The 8,722-nt window shown below is 40.2% G+C and overlaps 1 pseudogene; it reads right to left on the bottom strand.

The window, feature by feature from the left end:
• Window positions 1–7,388: 7,388 nt before the first annotated feature.
• LOC117717292 (proline-rich protein 3-like) lies at window positions 7,389–8,400 on the bottom strand (annotated as a pseudogene).
• Window positions 8,401–8,722: the final 322 nt, after the last annotated feature.

The following is an 8,722-nucleotide window of genomic DNA, read 5'->3' as shown; positions in this document are numbered from 1 at the left end:
GCTGTAGAGAAGTAATTTTAGGAAAGATTCCTGCTGTTAATAAGCTTTTTCTATTATTACTATTACTAAACATATGTAACAATCACTAAATAATAGCACACCCCTTTGTAGCAGATCTCTGCAGATCCACGAAGATGTACTGTCTTGTAGTGATACTATACAGACAAATAGATGACTTGTTAAGTCTTACGGATGATCCTATAAGAATTCCTAAAATTATATCAATGATTCTTAAGCTCTTTTATAATGGGACTGTTATTAAGTCCCTCAGGCATAGTCGAAACTGCAAAGAGAACTCTACCAGTCTCCAGAGTGTTATCAGTTAACTGCCCCAAGAGAGATAGTAACTAGACCTTCTCCTGCTCAAAGCACATTCCAAGAATTTGTAAAACAATTAACCAAGGTCACTAAAAAGGAATTCACAATTTATTATGGGTACCAGGACAGAAGAGAAAATATTGCCTGGGTTTATCTATACAAAACTTCACTAACTTCTTAAGTTTATAGTTACAAACTTTCAGTGAACCTGTGGAGCTAGACAGGTGATGAATGTTTAGTTAGATATTTACTCCTAATGGATATGCATATAAACATTCTGTGTTGTAAACTTCTATTTCAATTTATGATTTGAATTTTGGTGTAAACTTGTGATGAACTTTGTAACATGTGGTAATGTACTCTGAATGATGTATAAATACTGAAGACAAAGAAGTTAGTTAGTTAGTTAGTTAGTTAGTTAGTTAGTTAGGAGCCCTTCATCCTTTCCTTTTCTCCCCGCCCCCCGCCTGCCCCCCCCCCTAGAATTTTTCTCCCTTAGAATTTTTACTTTGTTAGAATCCTTTCCTATTCCCCACTCAGGACTTTTCCATCTTTCCCTTCAGATAGCCGCATAGTATATTTTTTATACTTAAATAAATCTATAGCAGCTTTTAAAAGTGTCTTTTCTTCCTGTGACCTCAGATTAGCAGCCAGGAGTTAGAGCCCAGCAGTTCCTGCTGAGATAGAACAAAGGCCAGGTTGCCTAATCCTCTGCCCTTAGGCTGCAGGTGTTAATCACCCTAGCCTGCAGTCTCTTACCCCCAGAAGAAGTTTTTACATAGCACAAAGCTATTTACTTAACCCATTGCTGTTTTTAGGGCTGGGATGCAAGTGCCAGTTTCTGGCCACAGGATTACTGACTGCAGGTTAGCTACAGTAGCATAGGGCTGCCTCAAGAAGAACCGACAGGAGAAGAAAAAAGAAGCAGCTTCTCCCCCTTCTCCCATGCCGGGCCTGCCCCCCCCCCCCAGGCAAAAAAGCAGTAATGCTGGCAACCATCCTTACATGTTTCTCACATATAGCTTTGGGACAGACATTCTTGAGTCTTTTCCTCCCAAAACAGTCAAGCCACAGAGCTGTGTATTCAATCTTAGCTGTCTTTGAATTCCACTTGGTATAAAAGAACAGTCACATTTAGGATGTAGGATCTCAGCCACTATGAGTTGAAGGAAACTTAAAAATTACACTGAAGAATGGAAAGAACAAAATTGTAATGTCCTAAGTAAGACTTTATTCAGCACTTATTTAAACCTTAATTTAAAAGTTTGAAAAGATTGTGTTGACAAAAATCATTTTAAAATCAGCTAAAGTAACTCAATATCTTCAAAGTCCTAGACTAAGTTCAGTGGTGCCTAGCTAATACTAGCTACATAATCTACCAGTTGAGTGCATTTCTCAATTAAGAGTGTCTGCTGGTATTGGCAAAGTATTTTTTAGTGAACTCCTTAAACTTGTGACAATAAAATACAAGTAATTAATTTTTTGCCTTGCAGAATAAAACAGATTTACATTTCTTTTAAGTACTTAATACCATAATTGATGAGCTATTGGATCAGGTCATAATCTATTTTTTTCTATTCTCAGGTTCCAAATTTTGTTCCCTGTCTTTCTTTGACAACTACAAAACTCTAAGCCATCTACTTCAAGTCATCTTAGAGAGTCTTACTCACTAATGTTTTTCACTATATTTATAAATATTGACCTTGTAGTATCTTTGAATCATTATATAGGAGAACAAGGCATGCATATAGTAATAGGTAGGAGAAATAACTTGATCTGTTCATCACTAAAATTTCATCACCATCTCCCACCACCAACATCAACCCAGCAAAAGGAGGATGTGTAAGGCTCAGGAAGCCCCCAAAGGGGACCCCACTCGAGTCACAGAATGACGTGCACCCAAAGGACACAGGGAAGACCAACTTGCTGCAAGAACATGAGGTAGTTTAATGGCAGAATGTTCCGGGCCGACACGTGTCTCAATGTAAGAGAGAGGGGCATCGACCTCGTGGCTCCAGGGTTTAGGGTTAATATAAGCTTGGGGTGGGGAAAAGGAGAAACTTTCCACAGGTGCACACGATTGGTTGTTTTCCAATTTTTGAACATCTGGCTGAACCGGTCCATGGGGGCGGGGAGCAGTTCCTGCAGGCGGATGTTTATCTCTTATCTTCATTCCTGGGATGGCTCAGTAGCCCATTGTCCTGTAACTCTGCTTTCTTTGTTTACGGAATAGAATAACTGGCCTCTGGTTGGCAAACCAGAGGGGCAATTTTAGCTACTCAGGCTAGGGAGAAAGAATCTATAAGGCCCTTTTATATCTGTTTTTCATGGGACTCATAAAATTTTCTTTTAGATGAATGTCAATATACATAGCATTTCCTCACATATTCTACATAGTTTATCCCTGGGGCTACTAAATAATACATGGCACAGAAATGCAGAAAATCTCTTCTTCAGTGTAGACCTAGACAACATCTGTGTTCTTACATTCTCCTTTAATGTAATTCCTAGGAAGCAATTCTAATATCTATTTACACTTAACATTATTAAGTTCAAAAATTTAAAAAAATAATTTATTATATGGTTGCTGAAGAATGAAAAATTATAAAAATCACTTTTATAGAATATATACATATATAGATGCCTTTTAAGTTCTTTTAGGGACATGGAAAATTTTCTCTGAAACAAGCCAGGCCAGTTCCAGGAACTGGCTGTAAGGAGTGAAAGTCATTCAGGTGGTAAAAACACAATGACAGGACTGTGGCTTTACAGCTGGAGCTAGTGAGAATAAATAGTTGACAAATGACAAGGTAGGGCAGTGACTTTGGTGAAACCACATTTTTGAGAAAATGATTGTACTGGGTAATTTCCATGGCCATTAACCTTTTAGGGTGGGTTTCTTTGGAATGTATCACTATTCTCATGTTATGTATCCTTGGCAACCTCTCGCCCCCTCCCCCCCTGGTTTGTGGTTTTGCTTTTTAAAAGACCCCGTACCCATCACTCAGTGCCAAACCTTGCTTGCTCTTGTGAGAGAGCTTGAGGTTTGACCGCCGGCTTATTTCCCTAATAAACCTCTGCCGTTTGCATCCAGGTACGGTGTCTTGTGAGAGTTCTTGGGTGGCCACAATATCCCGAGGTTTGAGTAAGGGTCTCCCTAATTTGGGGGTCTTCAGTTGCTAAATATCATTCCCTTAAGTCAGATTAGGGAACGTGAATGATATTTAATGGAAAAGTTAGTATAACTTAATAATTTAGTATATTGGATATATTTTAATTCACCTACTCTGATATTTTCAAGATTTTTTTGTGTGTTTTTAAATGTCAACTAAAATACAGTTTAAACTGTTAGAAATTTCAGGATAGTCATATAAAAATAGTTAAAATTGTTTAGAAATCATGATTTAAAATGAAATGACTTTACAAACTGCTATTCTAGACATTACAAATTAAGCTATAAATAGAAACTATTGAAATTTTTCCATTTGACTAAAAAAAAAAATTTACCAGACTAGTTTCTGTTATCTTAATTTAAATTCTATGTGTAGAGGATGTAAGTATGCATTATAAATCATGAAAACATTAATACATTGGTTTTTAATACTCTAGGCACTTCTGAAGACTAAGTTTGTAAGCCACTTTAACTGGAATTATCAAATAATTTACTTCTCATTAGGATCATTCAAAACAATAAAGCCTTATACTGTTGTTCACTCCAAAGGTGCTTTTGTAAATCACTCTTCTGTCCTTCTAATTTAAAGGCTTCTTTGGCTTTCTCAGCTACAAGGTTCTTGAGTGCATGAATGTAATTTATAAAGAAAAAGAGCAAAAGCTTTTTAAATTTTGTCTCCTGATCCTGAACTAGTGATGAGGGAGAAATATGGAGCTTCAAAAAACTTTTAAGAAGCCATAAACCATTGTGTTCATAGTAGCATTTATCAATTTGTAACCATTGCTACAAAGCTTCTAACAATCAATTATTCTCTGGCTCTGTGAGCAATTCAGAGTGATACCTGATAAACTAGAAATCAATTTTACTGACTTTTGACTAGTTCTAAATATGTTTCCTCTTAACACATTTAAAATGAGTAAGATTTGAATATGACTGGTTCTTAGACTATTATTTTTACAGCATGACACAGTAAATAAACATCCAGTTATACCACTCCTGGGCATATACCCAGAAGATGCTTCAACATATAACAAGGACATATGCTCCACTATGTTCATAGCAGCCTTATTTATAATAGCCAGAAGCTGGAAAGAACCAAGATGTCCCTCAACAGAGGAATGGATACAAAAAATGTGGTACATTTACACAATGGAGTATCACTCAGCTGTTAAAAATAATGAATTCGAGAAATTTTTAGGTAAATGGATGGATCTAGAAATTATCATCCTGAGTGAGTTAACCCAAAGACAAAAGAACACACATGGTATTTACTCACTATTAAGAGGATGTTAGCCCAAAAGCTTGGAATAGCTAAGACTCAACCCACAGACCACATAAAGCTCATGAAGAAGGAAGACCAAGAGGGGATGCCTCAGTTCTACTTAGAACAAGTAACAAAAATACTCAAGGGAGCAAATATGTAAACAAAATATGGGACAGAAAGGAGGCCATCAGGAGACCATTCTACCTGGGTATCCATCCCATGTACAGTCACCTAAGCTAGACACTGATGTGGATGGCTGGAAGTGCATGCTGTCAAGAACATGATATAGCTGTCTCCTTAGAGGTCCGCCAGAGACTGACACATTCAGAGGACAAAGCTCACAGCTAACCACTGATATGATCAAGGGTTTCCCAATGGAGAAATTAGAGAGAAGACTGAAGGAGCAGAAAGTGTTTGTAACCTCAGGAGGAAAGCAACAATACCAAACAACCAGAGCCCCCCCAGAGTCTAAACCACCCCCCTGGGAGCACATAGGGAGGGACCCATGACCCCAGAGGTACATGTAGGAGGGGATTGCCTTGTGGGGTATAGATGGGAGAGAAGATTCTTGGTCCCATGAAAAAGGAACACAGAGTGTGTGGGGGGGGATATGATGGAGGGGAGGGGATAGTGGGGGTGGGAGATAGGTGGGGGCAAAGCCTCATAGAAATATGAGGAGGGGAGATGGGATAGGAGGTTTCTGGGTGGTGGGAGGAAGTGGGGTAAAGGGGATAAAATCTGAAATGTTAATATAATACCCAATGTTTAAAAAAGATGAAAAAAAAAGAAAAAGAAAGAAAAAGAAAAAAGGAGATTTAATAACACAAATGGAAGGATTTAGAAATTTAGGAGGCAGGTTATGTTAATGGAAACAGCATCATAGAAACAGGAAAATCACACCCTCATAGAGGCACAAGGAGTGGGAATGGAATAAGGGGTTCCTGGGTGGTGGGGGGAATGGGATAAGGGAATAAAATTTGAAATGTACATATTATAACCAATTAAAAAAGGGAAAAAAGAAATACTTATCAGATTCATGAACCTGTTTTCATCTTCTTTTCTCAATAGTAAAAACAGAACAGATCCCCTTCCTTAGATCTTATAAATAGATAGAAATACTTATGTAAGCTAAAAAATAATTTTTCTTCATTACATTTAGATCAAATACTATATAGAGAGTGTTTGAAGACTAAATATTATTTGCAAAATATTTTCTATCAAGGGAATAGTGATTGAGTGTATGACACACAATAATACTAGACAGAGGCAACTAAAGATGCCATCAAATTCTACTTTGTAGTTTCTATGTTTTTTAGCTATATTCTTTAGATTTCTATTTTTGATTCTTATGTTTATGAGATGTAATGTCCCACAAGTCTATCTCAATAACAAGATTAAATTTCAGAGAGTGTTCAAGCTGTCTAGACAGGTTAATGTTAGTGTGAATGTTGGAGGAAGTATACAGTTGAAATACTATAAAAGAAGAAAGAAAAGTATTGATTTTTGATTTTTTTTAACCAGTTTCAACCATTTATTACTAATATAAAAAAAAGTTTAAAAAAATCTTTCTTAGTTCTCCAACAGCTCTTTCCTCTTGCACACACACCTCCTGACCCACTTCCTTAGGGCCTGTTCAAAACCCAATGTGTTCAATGCCATTTTCACAGAAAACACCCAGTGCCGGGGAATTAAAACAGGGTCAGAGAAATGACAGTACTGTTCAGGTTCCATCCAGAGACAGGTAGAGTTTCACAAAGTCAAATCAAAGGGCTGGTGGCCTCACAATGATACAGCCTAATTAAAACGTGCCAGGTAGGAGCCATGTGGGGAAGCCCACCTGAGGCTTTCCAAGACATCACTGGCCTGTCAGACCCAGAATACCTGACACCAGGAGAGACCACGATTGGGAGGCAGTCTGAGGAAGTTTCATGACCTCCTGCATTGGGAGGTAGGTGAACTCTAGAGGGCACCAAGAGCCTCACTTGGTTTGGCAGAAAAACTTACTCTAGTGTTGGGAAGACCCCACAAAATGCCACAGACAACAAGGAAGGCTACAAAGGGCATACAGTTTCACAAAGCAAAGTGACCACAGGCCTTAGCAGTGGGGCTCATGCTACAGACAGAAACTAGGGTGTTCAAAAGCAGGTGGAGGCTGTTAAGGGAGCAATTCTGTTCCAGTCACTCAAACCCGACTTCAAGGTCAGAAAACCTGGTGCACTTACTGGCAGCTACAAACACTGGGGTTTTACGTGAAAGGACTTAAAACAAGCAGCTAGAGGGGAAGAGATTGCTCTAGGGTTCTTGGGAACTTAGGGCAATACTGAGGGACAGGTGGACAGATGCATAAGAAACAGCATCAAAGGTTTCCTGTTGAGCAGTCATTTGGCAGAGGGGAAAATCCAGGAGGCAATGGAAGTTAGCAAGATGGGGTCCCGAAGCCTGGATCAAAAGACAGTGTGCACTGTGCACCAGTGACAGTCACAGCTCTGGATTCTAAATGGGAGAGATGATAGGGATGAACTTGTCACTGCCTGAAGGTGACAGAAGAGCCTTCAAGTAGCTATAATGGAGCCACAGAGAGTGCATGGCCACGATGTCAGAGGGCTCCTTCCAGCCTGGTGGGAAGGCACAGTCTCACAGAGGAGGTCCGTTGATGCCTGGATGGTAGAAGGCACAATGGTCTTCATATCAACAGTGGACCTTCTTAGAAAAGTGTCGACAGACAGGGCGGTCAGACTTGTCTGTGAATTATGAAAAACAGCAGCTTAAAACCTTAAAAGCTAGGTGAGGTGGCTGACACCTGTGGTCCCAGCATTCAGATGGGCAATACAGAAGATTGCCATAAGTTCGAGGTCAATTTGTCTACCTGGCCCGAATCAAATACAACTCTTCCCTCCTGACCTCCCACCCCAAATCCTAATAAAGAAAATGTAATAGAATGCAGAGGGAAAGCCAAGGTTTCTACCATAGACTGTTTACAAGTATTTTGGCTTTTTCTTTCTATTTTTGGTGCTAGGGATAGAACACAGGGCTTCAGGCATGATATATACCTTGCTCAATCACTGAGCAAGACTCCCAGACCACCAAGTATTTTGGAAAAACAATCTGAAGGAAAAAAAGTGTTCAGGGCTATTTGTACCACTTAAGGCAGCTAAGAACCTGATAGTTCAGTGCTAGGACTTTTCAACATGGATAAGGACCTGAATTAATTCTCAGTGCTGCTTAGTGAGAGCACAAAGGAGGGTTCTCATGCCTGCTAGCACACAGGCCATGGCAGACACAACAAGGTGGGCCTTACCTTCCATCATTGGGGGCTGTCCTTAGGTATGTAGGTATTCTTGACAAGAGACCAGTTTTTGTGCCTTCATGGGTTTCTTGGCTCTCTGTAAAAGCTTTCCCTAGAGGGACCCCCATGGCCTAGCTCAGAAAAAAGAGGTTCAGTATTGATACCCCACCAACCACGGCCATAAGGGCTAGATCGAGGACCAAGGCCTCCCCGAATGTGGCCTCTACCCCGGGGAGGAGGTGGGAGACTCAGCTTTTGTGGAATCATTGGTTCCCTTGATCCTGGAGGACCCTCATGGAAAGCTGACTTGGGATCACCAGGCTTTCCATTAGACATAGGGGGAGGACCCAGAAGGCTGGGTGGTCCTTAACTGTTGGCCCATCATAGTTTTTTTCTCCTCTCCTTCCCTCTGGGGATTAGTTCACAGAAGGCTGCACTTTGCTCTAACCAGTGGAAGTGTGGTCACATATTTTCTTCCTGGTCATCACAATCTGTAATATGGCTGCTGCCCCTCTCCCCTGTCATTCTGCAGTTGCGCAAGCCAGATGTTTAGCCGCCACCTCCCCTGCCTTCTCCAGAAAGGGTTAGGAGCCAGAATGAGGTTGAGGGTTCAAGCAAGAGAAGCCCTCAACCCAAGTTCTACCAGCAGCCCTCCCCCACCCACGCCCCACCTCACCTCCAC

This window comes from Arvicanthis niloticus, chromosome 11 (assembly GCF_011762505.2).
Source record: "Arvicanthis niloticus isolate mArvNil1 chromosome 11, mArvNil1.pat.X, whole genome shotgun sequence".
In the NCBI taxonomy this organism is placed as follows: domain Eukaryota; kingdom Metazoa; phylum Chordata; class Mammalia; order Rodentia; family Muridae; genus Arvicanthis; species Arvicanthis niloticus.
The sequence above is the reverse complement of the archived record's forward strand: the minus strand, read 5'-3'. Positions and strand labels throughout refer to the sequence as shown.